The following is a 19,155-nucleotide window of genomic DNA, read 5'->3' as shown; positions in this document are numbered from 1 at the left end:
CGTTTACAGTGTGTCTCCAAATGCATCTCCAAGGACGTCTCTCTAGTCACATCCTATTTCCTTGCGCTATATGCAAATAAACAAACTCATCTACAAAACAGTGCACACGTTTTCATTTATGTTTTGCAGGCGCCATTTCTGATTTGTAATGTAATTCACAGCGCACGGTGCAAACTGCCACCAGTGTCTCCCTCTATGTTCCTCTGCTGATGAGGTGACGCTGTGATTCAATCCATACACCATAAACTACAAATTTGATCTTTGCTCTTGTTTTTACCCGCTCTCTTGCCTGACATCCACTGTAGTGATGACAGAAGGCTGCAGGAGCTGAAATCAGGGGACTAATGTAAACCCCACCCCCCACCCCCCCCTCCTGCAGTTTTACAAGCCACTGTGTCAAGCCATGGAGTAGACAGGTAAAGTACAGCTAACAGTAATTATAGCTGTGGGTCATGTATTTAACCCCCTACCTGTTTGAAAGCACCTATGAGCAGCTAAAACCTCACAATATGAGGTAGATTTTCTGTGGTCCATGAAAGGGGGTACAATTCTCCTTTTCACTCAGGCCGCTTGAATCACAATATGCTGAAAGGTTTTATGTTTTGTTTTGTTTTTTTACCCTATGATCCCCCCCCCCCCCCAAAAAAAAAAAAACAACAAAAAATCCATTTCAGCTTTAAATTAATTTCTGCAGATATTGTATTTCCACATGAGAAAAAAAAGTGATTCAAGTGCTCTAAGGCAGCATTATACATATACAGGGGTTGGACAAAATAATGGAAACACCTTCACCTCAAGATGATAATGCCCCAATCCATACAGCTAGAATTGTTAAAGAATGGCATGAGGAACATTCTAATGAAGTTGAGCATCTTGTATGGCCGGCACAGTCCCCAGACTTCAACATTATTGAGCATTTATGGTCAGTTTTAGAGATTCAAGTAAGACGTCGATTTCCACCGCCATCGTCTCTAAAAGAGTTGGAGGGTATTCTAGCTGAGGAATGGCTTAAAATTCCTTTGGAAACAATTCACAAGTTGTATGAATCAATACCTCGGAGAATTGAGGCTGTAATTGCCGCAAAAGGCGGACCTACACCATATTAAATTATATTTTGTTGATTTTTTAAGGTGTTTCCATTATTTTGTCCAACCCCTGTACATAAGCATATACATATTTATGTTTCAGAAATTTTTATTGCAAAGCCTTATCATGATACAGACTCAAGATCCCCTGATTGGTACATTGTGCTCCATTTTTGATATCAATGTAACAAATGCACAGTCAGAAATGGAAAAAAAAGAACAACTTTGATCAAGTACGAGAGAAAAAAAAGAAAGAAGAAAAAAAAAAAACAACAACACCATTTTACATTTCCCCCAACCCCCATCCCCAGAGCCACTAAGATAAATCGGTGTAGTGGACTTCTGCTTATGTAGTGGATCTTAACCTTCCATATATGACATCAGTGGTATCCAAATTTTTTCAAAACATATACATATTTAATATAATGTTTGTGAGATGCACAGAATATATCAACTGTAATCTATTCAGGATATGTTACTGTTCCAACTAGGAAAATGCAAAGAGAATGTAAACACATACATCTCTTACTTTCTCCAAATGTGTCCTAAAAGATTTGAAAAGATTTGACTGAATCCTTATTGTGCCCTAAGTGTGTTCGTGCCTCATATTAGAGCTGTTCTTATGTGTTTGTGTGTCTCAGGATGGACGTTAATATCAGATCTGAACACAGCCACAGTCTACAGGGTGTATCAAAAAAAAAAAAATAAATAAATAAAAAAACATTCTGAAAAATTACCCCCAGTTCCACATGTGATAATTTTTGGAATTTTCTTTCATGGACATTGGTAGGTAGCGGATTGGTGGATATTTGTCCAAATTTACAGACCCAGGTTTTCATGCATTAATGAGCAGGGGTAAATTGCACTGTCCAAGTTAAAACTGGTTTGCGCGAAGTAGCGGTGGGATTTAAATCCAATCAAAGGTCATGGGAGGGGACAATGGACATCCATCTTGTTTTCCACAAAATTACCAGGTTACAGCATTAACACATTAATTCAACTTGTTTAGGCCTGAAAATGTCACTGAGGACAGGCCAAGTTAGGGTTAGGGCTTTTGATACACCCTGTAGTTTAAGGCACAGCAATGGGGGATGATTTTAAGTATAAAAACCATGGCAACCAGGGACCCAATAACCCAATAAACAAGCAAGATGGTGTGGTAGGGAAACGTCATACCATAGGATGATACCTGATGACTGTGTCAGAGAGGAGGATTCAGAGCTAAATGCTAGATGTTATACGGTTAGATTTAACTGATTCATTTCTAGTTGCTAAAACCTGCAGACTATGAATGAAGCAACAGCACAGAGGACGAAACGCTACACTATTCATATGATTATGTTGTGCAGATTCTTACACTGAAAGCCTGAAGGAGTCTGTCCTTTTTATTATATTGGTTTCATTTCAATGTGCTAAACATGTCACTCCGCCCTGAAGTAAGACATTAATTTTCTGTTTGATTGGTTTTTGTTGTCAGTGTTCAGGTTCTCGCTGATGAGTCACAAACAATTAGGGCTGATTACAAAAGGTCACATGTTCTTGCTGTTTCTACACAAAGGGAAATTACCAGAGTAGGATTTATTTTTAATTTTCTTTAACAAAGTTGGAATTCAAATGGAAAATTTAGAGTCGGTGATAAAATATAAGGTAGTTTATGATTGAATGAACAGTAGATGGCACACAGTTAAAAAAAAAAACAAGAATTTGCAAAAATGTTTTGATATTAATGGTAAAAATCTGAAATTGGTAATAACCGTAATTGCTGCTTAGTCTTTTGAACACTTACAGTTCCTGTCTTGAGCTCTGTATGAGAAAGTAGAAGAAGTAACATTAGGAAATGATGGAAAGAATCCACGTTGCTTGACTCTGCCATTTTAAGAACGCATTTCTATATTTTGAGATGATTCAAGCACAAGGCGAATAACTCATGGAAATCACAGACTTGACACGCAAAGTCGACCAGACACAGAGTTAGGATTAAACCCAAGACACCAGGTGGCCTTCTAGAGTAGAATAGAGCTGTTTTTGCACAATGTATAAAGTAAACCAAGAAACACAAACAGGAAAGTATTTGAAATAAAAAGAAATATGTGAATAGTTACCTTACATGCATCTCACATGCACAAAACTCACACATATGTGTCTGCCATGAGTGAAAGATTTGAGCATTGTATTGTAAACCAAGATGATCTGTTTACACCCTCTGAGCACGAGATGAAAATCATTGTTTTTTGGGGGGCCTGATGTGAATACCAGATAATGTAAAGGTTAATGGAATTCATTATAAAGAATGACTGCAATTTTGTTTGAGGTCAAAAGCAATGTATGGAAAATAAGAGAGACTGTGATAAATTTGTCAGTTTATGTCATTCAGATTACAGTCTGTGATTTTCTTTCATGGAATTATTGTCATGCCCGGCGACGGAGGCCATGTACGTGACTGCGGGCCTTAATTATTTCTTCCTGCCTTTTGATGAGCCTGCGAACCACGAAGAAAATGACCGCTATCGCCCCGGTAAAGACTCGGCAAATACTGTTCAAATAAAAAGGGGTCTGTATTGATGTATGTTTGTTCCGACACAAAAAAAGAAAAAATGGTTCAGAAACATTGTGAGCATGTTGGTATACAAAAACTTACAGATTTAACTTAGTCTGTTCTTGTGAAAAAGATTATGTCAGAAACTGATATTTACCAGAAAAAATGAAAACTTGGAAAAAAAGAAAAAAAAAAAAAAAACGCACAAAAAAAGATAAGCACAAATGTGTTGATAGTGTCTGCTGTTCCTTCACAGGTGTATACCAATACCAAGAAGTCAAATCTGCAACGTGACCGAGCTCCTGTAAGACAGAGTGATTCTCACAAGGGCCGCGTTTCACCGTCAATAATCCAATACAGTTATTAAAGAGGAAAATTGTTTAAGGAAGAAATGAAAACCGCAGAGTAAATTACATTTGATCTGTACAAAAACTTAACTCACAAATGATCAAACCTGATTTTTTTTAACAGCCAAACATCCCAGGTGAGAGTTGCCCTGTATTCCAGGTGTGACGTCCTGTTTCTAAGTCTGCCTTTAGAGACAGTTCCAATCATCTATGAGTCTTTAGATACCAATCATATAGTCATTTTGAAAATGTATGAGTACAACCAATAAACAAGAAATTCTGTACAGCGACTTCAAGTTGTATTTATTTTTGTTTTATTCGAAATCAGAATAAAATGTTTTCATTGTACATTTATGCAAAAAAACGGATACATACGGTCTCATGGTTTTGTCACTGAAGATCTCAATAAGAAGGAGGTGGTTAGAGTAGATGGTGGATATATTAAAAAAACAAAAAAAAAAACAACTTGATTAGTCTATAGTTCACATCCTGACACCCATGGGCATTAAGGTAATAAATGTGCTTTGGTTAGGGAATGAAAAAATAATGGTTTGCTTTAAATATTGATGAATAATTAAGCCCCATCTACTCTGCTCATAAAAAAAAGTCCCACACTCTAATATTTTAGCTGTGTTTAGCTTTTTACAGCATGCATTTGCAATGTAATGGCATCATTTTGTTAACCTTTTGCAATGTCACTATTTTACTTCCAGCGTTACATTAATTTTTCATTAACATCTTTCACTGCATGAACTGTTTTCCAGCACATCCCACCTTCAATAGGGTTCAGGTCTGGACTCTGTGGTTGGAAATCCATGCGTGGAAATGATGTCTTATGCTCCTGAACCACTCTAACAATCTGAACCTGATGAATCCTGGTGAAGTCTTCTTGGAATTTGCCGGTACCTCAGGGAAGAACAGTCCACTGATGTTCAGACCTGGTCATTCAGTATATTCAGGTTCAGCTGAACTCATTTAATGGACACATGACGTTACTGAAACCAGACCTGACCGACTGAACCAACCCCAGATCATAGCACCGCTCCCAAAGGCTTGTACTGTAGGTGCTAGGCATTATGGGTAATCACTTCATCCCTCTCTCTTCTCACTTTGGAACAGGATCAGTCTGGACTCATCAGTTCTGTGTGTAACCCATCCTTTTTACTGTGTTACATGCAGATTTTTATATTAAAATAATATTAAAAAATGTGGTTTATCTGAAAAATAGTTTCTCTTTTATCTCAGTAAATATTTTTTTTTTTTTAAAAATAGACCCGAAGTGCTTCCAAACTTGCTTCATAACATTAGTCTACATCTGGTTTGAATTTTTAGCCCCTTTGTCCTGTTTTTAGGGACCAGTTTCATAGAAGCACCCATATATGGCCTGTATAGTATATGTGATAGGATGATTTTCTTGTGGTGAATCTAAACCTGGATACTTCTTTAATCTTCCATTGAGGTATTTATTAAATCAGATCTGGTAGACATCTTGTTACATGCAAACACAAAAGCCGTCTGAACTTGGGTTCTTTGTTCTATTGCCTTATATAGGGTCTTGACTTCTCTCCACCATAAATTGGGGTCCTAAAGGTCCCAACATCTCCTTGTGAACCCCATAGTCCAAACATCTGGAACCCATTTTCTCAATGTCTACATTAACTCACATTCTTTGCAATGTTTACCTTTTCTATATGACCTCTAGTGGACCTTATTTATACATTACACTTAGGTCCATCCTTTCAATCCTCCCTTTTTTCTCTGTGTATATACTCAGGCTAAACAGCCATACAATATCAAAAATTAAAATTCCATATAAACCAATAATACGTTGCCGACAGATACATTTCTTTTGATTAACTGGCATCACAAGATAACAGCGAAAAACCCTGAAAAATGTACATGAGAAAACTCATGCATTCAAGGGATAAAAATTCTCTTATGTCTCCCTAGATTGCTTTATCCAGCCAATCTCTGGGTGAATACTCAATGAGTCTTGTGAGGCACAACTTATTTCCTTCTTCTTTCGTTTCTGATGTTTATCCTTCTTATTGCATAGTCAAAACACATTCACATAAAATGATTAAATGATTATAAGAAAAATGAACATATAACATAACATTCATAATAATGACATTCATATCATTTCTTCAATATGTACAGGGTGGGGAAGCAAAATTTACAATATTTTGAGGCAGGGATTGAAAGACAGTGTATGACCAATTAGTTTATTGAAAGTCATGAGAATTTATTTGCCACAAGAAAATGTACATAATAGAAAATGTTTTTATTCTATGTGTCCTCCTTCTTTCTCAATAACTGCCTTCACACGCTTCCTGAAACTTGCGCAAGTGTTCCTCAAATATTCGGGTGACAACTTCTCCCATTCTTCTTTAATAGTATCTTCCAGACTTTCTCGTAATAGTTTTGCTCATAGTCATTCTCTTCTTTCCATTATAAACAGTCTTTATGGACACTCCAACTATTTTTGAAATCTCCTTTGGTGTGACGAGTGCATTCAGCAAATCACACACTCTTTGACGTTTGCTTTCCTGATTACTCATATGAGCAAAAGTTTCTGAAAAGGTATGGATAATAGTGTTAGGTATGATTATGACATCAATATATGTTTGGTTTCAAAACAATTGACGTAATGCCTGCTGGGAAAAAACAACTAAATGTTCATTGTAAATTTTGCTTCCCCACCCTGTATGTATACAGATGAGCTCAACTGTATGCGAGCTCTGTGGTGTTGTTTGCCACAGGTTGTTACATATCTTAGACTCAGACAATCTTGACAAGGCAGGTTCAGTAAAAAGGTCGGCCAGGCTTACAGCTGGCAAAAGACTACAGAGAGCAAAGAAAAACAAAGAGTAATGAAAAGGCTGACAAAACATCCAACATACCGTTGAAGGGTGAGTCAAAAGTCAGGCAAGACATGAGGTGCTACAGCAGAGTGGTATGTGAACCACTGCCAAACAGATAAACTGATGTACGTACTGACAGACTAATGAGGAAGTGGAAACAAGTACAGGTAGGGTGATTGAATTAGGTGGATTATGGAAATGAAGCTCAACAATGCTGCTTCCTGGACAGGTGACATATGTCAGGACTGTCAATGACAGGTGAGTTAAACACAAAACACGGACCAAGAGTATATAAGCTGAAGTGGGCAGGAGCAGTAAAATAATAACTGCAAAAAAACTAGAAAAGCAGTCAGACAGCACAGATGTCCGCCAAGGCAGATCAGCCCCCACCCCCCGATCACCACCTAAATTTAATCATTTGTTCCTTGAGCCAGTATCAACATTTCCTGAAAATTTCATCAAAATCTGTCCATAACATTTATCTTGCTAACAAACAAACAAACAAACAAAACTTTAAATCACTACTGAAAACTCACCTGTTCAAACTTGCATTTTCTTGAGCTTCTTTCTTTTCTCTCTGTTCTTTTTGTTTGATTGTTTGTGAAGCATCTTTGAGTGTCCAAAAAAGTGCTATATAAGTGTGATATATTATTATTATTATTATTATTATTATTATTATTATTATTATTATTATTATTATTATTAAACAAACAAACAGACAAACCCCAATGAAAACATAACCTCCTTGGTGGAGGTAATAACTACATTAATAATAACTGGACGTTTACTGTGCTGCTGATCCATCCTCCCCTCATGCCACATTCTACATCATCCCTGTCATCCAGTTACTTCATGCATTCAGACTTTCTATTACGTATCATTTTATTAAAAACTGGAGCTCTCCTTCATTGTCCATCTTGACTGAGGCTTCCTCTGCCTCCTTAACACCATCTTCCACCAGGGAGTTGACAAACATCATGTGTGAAAATGGTGATATAATCTGAACAAGATCAGAAAATTATTTGTCTGTGGCCACTGATCGCTGTTCTTTTTTTTTTTTTTTTTTTTTTTTTTTGTCCAAAGTTAGATCCCAGGGGTCACAGCGGAAAGTGCCCTCCATAAATCAGTCATTTCCACACTCTTTCTAAGTCTCTTCTAGTTGAATGAATCTTTATATTTAGCACTTTGGCATACAAGTATGCAAATCTAATTAAAAATCACATGCAAATCAAATGCACTAACTTGATATAACTTAAGATGGCACTTTATTTTGTCATTAGTTTGAACTGTGGCAGTTTAACCCTAAAGTCCATGAGTCCTCAGAACAGACACATTGCTTGTTGTTCACATTTATAAAGAGATTCTGACATTAAACACAATATAAAGTGGAGTCTAAATATATTGGAAAATACAAGTGCTTTGTGGTGCCAGGCACACAAAACCCACCCCTTGCATGTATTTCACCCATTATGAGTAAATGGGAAGATTTTAAAAAAGACATCAAAAATGTGAACTTTGACCTACATTTCCCAAAATGTAATCACATCTATTGTGGGTCACTGGCAATCTATAAACCCAGTTTGGTATGGATTCAACCAACAGTTTTGCTTCTAAAGTGTTAATAAACAAACAAAGAACCAAACAAACTGGACCAACAACAACACCCCCTGCCTCCCATTTGGGGGACAGGGTTAAAATAATTTACCTCAATAAGAGTGGTACCTTCATGCCAGTGTGAAAACCCCAGTGCAGGGCTTCAGTCCTTGCTCTCCTGGTTTTTCTCCTCATCCTATGATGGTTTCTCCTGTGCTACTTGACCTGGCTGTGGGTGTGGCCCAGGATTTACAATCCAGCAGCGGATGAAACCACACTCTATCTCAGCCCTGCTGCGCCAGCATCACCCTCTTTTGTTTGTTCACCTTTTGTTTAGTTGGCATCTACCACGTTCACTCATCCATGCATACACCACACTACTGATATAGGATTTACTTTATTACCTCCGCCAAGGTTCTGTTTTCATCGGGGTCTGTCTGTCTGTCTGTCTGCAAGATAACTCAAAAAGTTATGGACAGATTTTGATTAAATTTTTACGAAATGTTGAAACTTGCTGAGTTGCGTTGGCAGAGGTCTGTGCTCTCCGAGTGCTTTTGTAGTTATTATTCTTTATTAAGGTGATTCATGCACCATTGTTTGCCAGCATCCTCCTGTGTTTGATTGTTTTGTCTTGACACCAACCTTGCCACAAAATGACTATGTGGGTCAGTCTGTGAAAGGGCTTATTATGACTGGTATATGTTCCTCTTTCAGGTTTTCCATGACCTCTAGCAGCCTATCAATAAGCAAAGAAATTACAAATAACTGACAAAGGACAGCTCTGATTCTTAGATTTGTAAGTATTTAGTAGTGCTTGCTGAAAACTAATCAAATCTCAGTTATGTCACAGCCTAAATGCAACATTTATATGTGGTTTTTCTTCTACAGATTTGTGCATGTATGTCATTTTGTGGGTGATTGGAAATCTACCCACGTTGTCGTTCAGGCGTGAGGACATGTTGTACATGCAGGTGACACCACAAGACCTTTTTTCACTGCCGACGTTGTCACATCCAAGAACATATACGAACAAACCAAATGCAGCTTTTATTATGGTAATTGTGTTTTCCTGCTATGAGATTTCAATATGTCCGCTATGAAAACAGGTCTATGAGGCTTCAGGAAGTAATATTACGCAAGAGGTTGAAGGTGGACAGAAGAGATTTTTCTTTTTAGTTTCCATTTTAGTACTATAAATAAACCTCTAATAAAAAAAAAAGCTTGTCTTTCACCCACTCAAAGTGCCCTGACAGAAACTTCGGCACAATTAAATCATCTATTTAGGCAACGGCATATGGAGAGAAATCTGCTACTTCTGTTAGACTGGCTCGTCCCCTGACAATACAGCTAATTATACTGATTTCAAAGTCACAATCAGAAAGAGAAAATCTGGATGTGAGGGAAGAATGCATGTTTCATGTCCCTCTTTGTAGCTGCCAGTTCTCCATGGTAGGAAAGAGGAGGGAGAGTATGCATGAAAGGCTTAAAATAGCATCAGTGGGATCAGCTATCTCCTCAAGATCAGGTGATGGGGGCTGCATGTGGCTTTCTGAGATGGCCTGAGCCTGCGATAAAGAGACTGATAAAACCAGAAACAGGGGGATGAAGTGAGGAGGAGGAGGGGTGCAAAGGAGGTGATGAAGGTGTTGAGAGAAAGGAATTGAAATGGGACAAAAAGGTGGAGAAGGAGAAGGTGAGGAAGGAACATGGAAAAGAAAGGAGGAAGGAAAGAGGAGGAGCAACGAGACGACAAGAAGTCAATGTAGAGACAGATGGAAATACAAGGGAGGGACATAAGGAGCGGAATAACTAGAGGGATAGAAGTGAGATGCAGAGAGGGATTTAAAAGATTAAGAGACTAAAAAAAAAAAAAAAAAAAAAAAACAGGCGAAGGCGCTGGGAGCCCGTGTCGGCTGTCAGCATCCATCTCCTAGATAAGTGCTCCAGCAACACGATCTGTTTTCCAGCCGTACAGGTGAAAGAGAGCACTCCTGCACTGCAATCAGATCAGATGTGTGTACCGCTATTGTTACCATGAGCCGGGATGATTTTCTCAGTAACACAGCTGAATGATGTGCACTAGCAAAGCATTGTGGGGCAAACAATGGTACAAGGCTCTGTGAGCAAAAGGCTGATCCGGATCCAAGTGCGGCTGAGAACTATTATCGCGTTTGACAAGATGAGTAAAAAAACGTTTAATGCGTTAGCTTTCTTTGTGTGTGTGTGTGTGTGTGTGTGTGTGTGTGTGTGTGTGGGGAGATTAAAGTGAGGTCCTGCTGTGTAAAAAAGGTCACATGACAGAAAACGTAACCTGGAATTAACAGTGAACAGTAGATTTTTTTGTAGATAAAGAGTCGATTGGAGGGGCGACACGGCAAGAAGGTCCTGGGTTCGATTCCAACCGGGGACTTTTCTGTGTGGAGTTTCCATGTTCTCCCCTTGTCTATGTGGGTTCTCTTCGGTTCTGACTTCCTCCCACCGTCCAAAATAGGGCTGCAAAATATTGGGGAAAAAAATGACATTGCAATTTTTTTAACCTTGCGATACATATTGCGATATGAAAAAATACTCAGGAGGATATAATAGCTGTATGGTGTTGATGTAAATGGTCAAACTAATTAGTTGTGTTTCCTCTCATTATGGCAAAAGGTACAAGGCACTGTCAACATAGCACATATGTTTCAAAAGTTGCTTTTCCATTGGACAGCTGCACAAAACTTTACCGATATTTACTAAATGTCAGAAAAACAGAAGTGCACAATGTCGGTTTTTCCATTCAATCACAAATGCGATGATTTATTTCTTTATTATCACGAGATGACATAAGAAGTTATTCCATAAACATGGCGACAAACGTAAATACGGTGTTGATTTACAGATATATTCATTATTATTATATATTACCCCTCTATTTCGTACTAAATTAAAAAATGATAGGGTTTCCTGGCATGTCCACACATACCGCAACATGTGTCTTCTTCTTCGCTTGTCATAACGTACGTCAGCATCTGTTTTTTTAATTCACCTGACTCTAGTTGCAAAAAAAGGTCTTTCCATTGTAGTTTTGCATGATATACCATTTGTGCTACGCCAGAAAAACCACCTCTTGCCAGTGCAAAAACTTTTAATCGAAAATGAGACTTTTGGCGAAATTGTAATTTTTCCATTTGGTAAATTTTTATGCGCAAGTTATATCTGCACAATTTGAGGGTCAATGGAAAAGCGACTAATATCATCCTTCTTGTAGACGAAATAATTCCAGATAACTGATGTTGCTTTTCTTTTTGGCACCAAGTCTTTGTTTTTGGTGATTTTCTCTTGTTCGTTGTCCATTTTTCAATGTCGTTACCAGCGGCTCACTCCATGTGCAGGGGCGTGGTCTGCTTCGGCAAACTGATTAAAAAAACGATTGTGATTGGTGGATCACTGTGTGCAGTGTGTGTCAGGTACCCAGGTTGAAATTAGATGAGAACACACTGAGTTCATTTGCCTCCTACATTGCAGGACCTGCAAAGTGACTATTGCGTTTACGTAGTGTGCATTGTGATGATGATGATGCTGAAACGATATACTGTGCAGCTCTAGTCCAAAAACATGCACTAATAGGTTGATTGGTCAACCTAAAGTTGCCCATGGGTGTGACTGGTCGTTAGTCTCTATATCCCAGCCCTTGCAATGAACTGGCGACATGTCCAGGGTGAACCCCGCCTTCGCCCATAGGTAGCTGGGATAGGCTCCAGTACCCCCCGCGACCTTAGTGAGGATAAAGTGGGTTCAGAAAATGACTGAATGAATGAGTCGATTGGAATTCTTACATTTATAATGAGGACAGCGTACATTTTTGACTTGGTGGTTTTTGATGGGATTCCTGTGTATCTCATTAATAATAAACACATTTTAATGCACATCTCTGCTCATTAGTTTACAGTTGATGCTGCACACATTTCCTACAAAGCACCCATGCAAACATGATTTACATACTGCATCCTCCTGACCTCACCAAGAAAATAACAATATTAATGACAATAGCAATCAATTGTTTGTAGGGTTAAACTGACGAGTATTTCCATGTTTATTCATCACGCCTCCAGTGTGTAAAAAGCCTTAAAGACATTATTATTTTGTTTACTTTTTAAATCTATCATTTGGTGCATTGCATGCTTTAAGTTTTGCTCTTCATGGTTGTTGCTCAACCTTCAACTCACAGCCAGAGTTTTTTTGTTGAATATATAACTTTATTACATTTCCACAGCCCTATTAAATTTTAGACATTTTAAAGGAAAAACACAAGAAAGGAGGAAAGTGAATTAGAGACAAAGACAAACAGGAAGTGGATATCATAAATATTAAAACAGGATGCACAATTTCCAGATATAATATAATGAGTTGGCATGTCTATGTATGAAGAAATATGGCATCAAGTAAAATTCAATACTCTTTCCATTTCATAACAGCTCCATTTGCAGTTACACTGTAAGTCAACTGAATAATCCTAATGTACTTAATTAAAAGGAAAACTGAATTAATCAGTTAATTACTTCACTATATTCATTAATATTAAAAAATGCTAAATTATTCCATAGGCTTCATACTGTAACAAAGATGAAGGATTGCAGGAAAAAATAACTCCTCAAACATGTTTTCATTTTTAAAAGCTTTAATTTAAAGCATTCATTTTGTTATGTAATAGACATTAGGTTTATACTTACAGATTTAGATGATTATTTGCATTGTCTTAAATGATGGAGGCCCCTTTACTTTTTTTTTTTAATGTATAAGTATGTTTGGAGCCATTAGAATCATTTATCACCTAATGCCTGTTGTGCATCATGGTCTGATAAATGAAGAGAATGGCTTTATCAGTCCATGGGGTCACAACCCTGGTCCATTAGCGGCCTGTTGGTTAGTCTGATACCGAGTGGGCAAGTTATACAATGATCTGTTCAGATAAGTTTTGGAAATGGGATGGGATTTGTACCTCCACTAAGGAGGTTATGTTTTTGCCGGCGCTGGTTTGTCTGTCTGTCTGTGTGCAAGATAACTCAAAAAGTTATGGACGGATTTGGATGAAAATTTCAGGAAATGTTGATATTGGCACAAGGAACAAATGATTACATTTTGGTGGTGATCGGGAGGGCACTGATCTGCCTTGGTGGAGGTCTGTGCTCTCCGAGTGCTTTTCTAGTTTGCAGCTGCAGCTGATTTGTCCACTTATCAGTTTATTAGATGCCATTCTGTGAGTCTCTGTTAGAAAGTGTGTCCATCTGTCTATTGATTGGTTGGTCAGTGCCTGTTATGTTTATGTAGTTCAGTGGGAAAAGGAATGTTATTGCAAAAATCTCCTCTGGGATACCCCCTAAATTAGTGGTTTCCAACCTTTTTTGGCATGTGACCCTATTTTAACATCACAAATTTCTGGTGACCCCAGACATTCGAAACAGAGACTTTTTTTTGGCTAAAATTAATTTGTTTTTGATCATGTAATAGTTTGCTATACTATGTTGCAAATAAACGTTAATTTTAGATGACATTTAGTCTATATAATGTATATTATTATGGACAGAGGCAGAAAAGCCAGGTGTAGATTACTGCACAAAGTGAGAATTTTATTTTCCTTGCTCAGGATATGTACAGTCAGTCCAGCTTGGATTTACAAGGCTGACAATTAATACTGAACAAACAATAACTCAAACTATGAATTATGAAAGAGCTGCAGCATCTGAAACCGACTACAATGAACATTTGAAAGATAAACAGTACCACAGTGCTTCAGTTTCAGCTTCACAGTTTGTCGTGTCTTTTATGGATTGGGATTGTCTCTGTCAACTCACCATATATTAGTAAGTGTAATGGCAATATTACTTATATCCATATATATTCATATATTTCATATATCATATGGGTTTCTAACTTTATTTCAGATAGTGTGACTTGTTCTGTGTTGTGTCCAGAGTAGAAGGCCAGGCCAACACCTGAGTAGAATAGAGACAATTTCTCACAAGGTTATTATCTCTAAGTTCCTGACACTAGCCAAAACACTTTCTACACATCATAATTTTCTCATGGGAGACATAAGACTACATGGGGATTTGTATTTTCGGGTTCAGACCGTCTCAGTCTAATGTCTGAGTGATATCTCTTTCTATGGAGCTCCAAATAAAGGGATTTCTTTGACACTGAACGTTTCATCTTATCCTTCTTTATTATAGACGAATTAGTAGAGTAATATTTTTCCATAACATAAGTTTTTTTTTTATTTTATTTTTATCAATTACTAGAAATTTCAGGCGACCCCATTTCAATTCCAGGTGACCCCACGTGGGGTACCGACCCCAAGGTTGGAAAACACTGCCTTAAGTTAAGAAGCGTGACAAGTGATCACCTGATAGAGGAAAAATAGCAACTGCAAAAATACATTTCAGCCCATTTTTTAACTGAGCATAAATTGTATATATACAATATATACAAACAAACAGATGTTTGTTTGTTTATCATTTATTTTGCATATCAACATTTTAAAACCAAAAACAATGAAAAACATAAAAAAAAAAGATTCAAAAAGGAGTGGGATGAAGTTCAATTTATATCCTCCTGCCCCCTTATCCCATGTTTTTTTTTTTTTTTTACTGCTCATAAAGTCCCATGTCAGCTCCCCAGAGTAATGTAAAAAATCTTAACATATCAAAATTAATTCTGCCCAAGCCTGCACAAAATGTAAAAATGCAATACACATCAAAAATAAACTCATAGCAGTATTTCACAGATCAAAATAAACTGCCTACCATGGGGAACCCAGTCTAATGTATACAGTTTTGTTATGTAACACTATGTCTTAGTCTGTTTTCCTGCTGCTACATGAGCATTAGTCACCAGTTATTACAGTAACAGTGTAAAATGAGTATTTGCTGATAACTTGCACCATTTTGTTTCATAATCCTTTATCAGATGGGTCATTTTTGGTGTGTATTTTACTTGTCTTTCCTCTACAGTTATTTATGTACAACAGTTTCATACTTGGTTCATATATTATCTCAGGGTGCCACATGTGTGTTCCATATTTAGGTATCATATGTTTGTGCTGCTGTCAGACACTGACTTTATTCACTGTATTTGTGGCCCAAAAGTGAAGTGCAGTGTACTAGTTAATTTGACTTCACGAACTCCAAATTCATTAAACATTATTATATAATAAAATATAAACACTCGTCATATTACAAAATAGTCAAGAAATAAAATAATCCTAAATATATTTTTGGTTTGCTGCCTCTTAGAAATTCTTCCCTCACCTACATTTAGAATGGAATTAATTCAAACTGACAGAATGTTACTGAATTTGTTGCTAAAGTTCACTCAGACTCAAGGAAGAACTGAAAAGACTTTGATGGCCAAAGGACAAAAGTCAACATTAATGTGACTTCATGTCTGTCCAATCTAAATAATGCAATATATGTAATATCTCAGCAAAATGTTCACAGAATTTCTTCTAATTTGACACTAATGTTTATGTTCACAGAAGGATACACTGATTAGATTATGGAGGCCGGATGTTAAAGGTCAAGGTTGCTATTTAAATAAACTAAAGGTTTTACCCATAAAGACCCAGTGCTACTTTTGTGGCAGTTCCAAAATGATTTTTTTTCCTATTTTTAACATTTACTGAGTGATTTATTATCAAATTATCCTCTGTATTTTGCATTTTTTCAGTGACAATCTGGTATTTTCCTGTATTTAATTCACTGATCATGTAGATGTTCATAAAAGCTCAGATTAAAGTTAAGGGTTATTATATCAGAAACAGAGAAAACTGAAAAAAAAAGTGACTTTTTCAGTAAAATCTACACTACCAGTCTAAAGTTTGGACTCACCTTCTAATTTAAATGGCATGAGATAGATCGCAGATGGACAACAAATGCTCAGCATCACTGGGAACTCCTTCAAGAGTTTTGGAAAACATTTCAGGTGACTACCTCATGAAGCTCATCGAGAGAATGCCAAGAATGCGAAGCAAAATGTGGCTATTATGAAAAATCTAAAATCTAAAACATGCTTTGAGTTATGTCACACTTTTTGTAACTACATAATTCTATATGTGTTCATTCATCGTTTTGATGCCTTCAGTGAGAATCTATGATGTAAATACTCATGAAAATAAAGAAAAACAGGTGAGTCCAAACTTTTGACTGGTAGTGTATAATTAATTGAACATAAACCAAGCATCGCCATCCACTGTCATTGATCCAACTCCATGGATTTTACTGGTGAATCAATGTTATAGAAGATGGCGGTGTTTCCATGTTCACTACGGAGCCTCTGAACGTCCAAATGGGTCATATCTGATGACCATGGAAAGATAAAAAACTGTATTTTACGCCAATTATTTACATGTATTTAGTTTAGATCATTAGATGACTTTGACTGATGGTGAATGTTTGGGTGTTCATGGGTTAAACTAAATACTCTGTCATCAGTTGTAGGTTGATAGTAGTTGAGAGAACTGCCAGAGCATTTTATGATATACAGAAAAATAGTGGACTCATCTGATTTAACAGACATGCAGACATTTATAAGAAGTCCTTTTAGGCAGTGCTACTGTAAAGGGAAGGGGCGATCAAATGTACATAAAGCTTTACTGTGCAGTATAAATGTTCAGTATTGTATTACTTGTTCAAACAGTTATTTTTACAGCTCTGAAAAAGCAGCCAGTGAATCACCGGATTTTCTTAAAAGTGAATTTAACACTTAGAAACTTAGAGGGTCTGAGATCTAAAAATAATCCCTTCTCCAGTCATATGTGAAACTAGTATTTATTTTTACCTCATTGTTGACCCAGTATATTTTTAGATGCGTTGACTCATTCGTATTTGGCTGCCGCTCCTGTCAACAGACGGCACATCTTTTGCTGCAGAGCCAATCAGCTCATGACAGCTCCATTTGGGGAGGGGGTCACTGGCACAGTTTGAAGGCCTTGGATTAAGGATTTTACAGTTATTCTACAGAATGAATTCAACAAGCATGTATTTCATCCCAAGATGGTACAAACATTAAAAAATGCCAAGACAATATGTTGTGAAATGCATCTGAAAGGGGATTCAAATCCAGCTCTAAACCTTTTTCCAGTTGTAGCTTTAGCTGAACGGTGGCCATTTGTTCATTCGTAACCTAGACGCAAGAAAAATGTATACAGCCTCAGATATTCTGGTGGTCAACAGAACAAAGACCGATGTATAGCTGATGAAAAAAATATATTTGGTTAAGAATCTGACACTGAAAGTAAGGAAGAGGCAGGACGAGATGAGCCTCTGCTTCTTTCTATCCCTTTTCAAACTGTGTTTATGAGTTGATTCAGATAGACAGATAGATAGATGGATGGATGGATGGATGGATGGATGGATGGATGGATGGCTGGATGGCTGGATGGGTGGGTGGGCGGACGGACGGACAGACAGATAGATATCGGCTAAAATTTACTTAGGGGGTCAAATGAGTGGCCATTTTTGTCCAAAAAAAAAAAGTTGTAAGAAATGCATAGAACTGTGTTGAAATAATGCTAATACATTTGTGCACAGACTACTGATATTATTTGACAGTGGAAGCTATATTTTCAGAAATATTGGATTTTGAATAGCACGTGTATGTGAAAACTTTTGCTGGTGGACGGACGTGACATTACCCATGATGATCTAGTCAGTACCAGTACTTTATTAGTAATAAACTTATACACTTACTATTGCTAATTATCCTCTTATTCATAAATGTTAGTATTGTGGATCTAAAACAATAACAGCTGACACAAAAACACAAAATGTGGCAGTGGACGGATGTGACATGGTTGTTACGGATCCCATCATACTGATGCTCAGCAGCCATGTCACCATTTCCACAAATGATCCCTGCGCAAAAACTAGTATCATAATTATTTATTGTGTAGTTTATCATCATACTAAAACGTAAATAACAATATAGAATTATTTCTTCATAAAAATGCTTATTATCAGAAAACTGTTGATTTAAAAAGTGACGTGTGATATTCTTAATGTATGTTTTCGCGTAACATAAGCAGGATGGATCAGCACCATACTCCATATTGCAACCTGTAAAAATAAAACATGTGTATGAAGGATATAATCTTGTAAGAAAAATAGGGGAATCTAAAAGAATAGAATGTTTGTTTTTCAAGTAAATTCAGTCAAAATATAACTTGGCCATTTGTGACATGAAAATATAGCATTATAGCATTAATTGTGATGAAATTGGACATTTTTGACCTGAAAACACAGCTCATATGACCATCAACATGTTGCAACAGAACTGAAATCCTGTAAATTTGCATAATTTGCATTTACCAACACAAAGTTCCTTTGGGGATTGACTTATATTGATTTCTTATGCACAAAGACATAAATAAGACCTCTAAGCAAATTTTAGCTGATATGTACTTTATTGATCCTGAAGGAAATTCTGTGAACTCCATTTCTTGCATACATACATACATACATACATACATACATACATACATACGCACATGAGATGCTAGAGTTAAATATAGAGAATATGAATAATAAATAAATAAAAAGTAACATGGCCATAATAAACGAATAAAAAAGACATAACCAGAAAAATAGCTAGCCTATACAATAAAAAACACATACTAAAAGTACACAATAAAAGCACAAGAGGTGGTCAGCCAGAGGCACCTTATGTTAAACTTATGTTAAATTTATTGTATTTCG

Source organism: Sphaeramia orbicularis, chromosome 14 (assembly GCF_902148855.1).
Source record: "Sphaeramia orbicularis chromosome 14, fSphaOr1.1, whole genome shotgun sequence".
Taxonomy (NCBI): Eukaryota; Metazoa; Chordata; class Actinopteri; order Kurtiformes; family Apogonidae; genus Sphaeramia; species Sphaeramia orbicularis.
The sequence above is the reverse complement of the archived record's forward strand: the minus strand, read 5'-3'. Positions refer to the sequence as shown.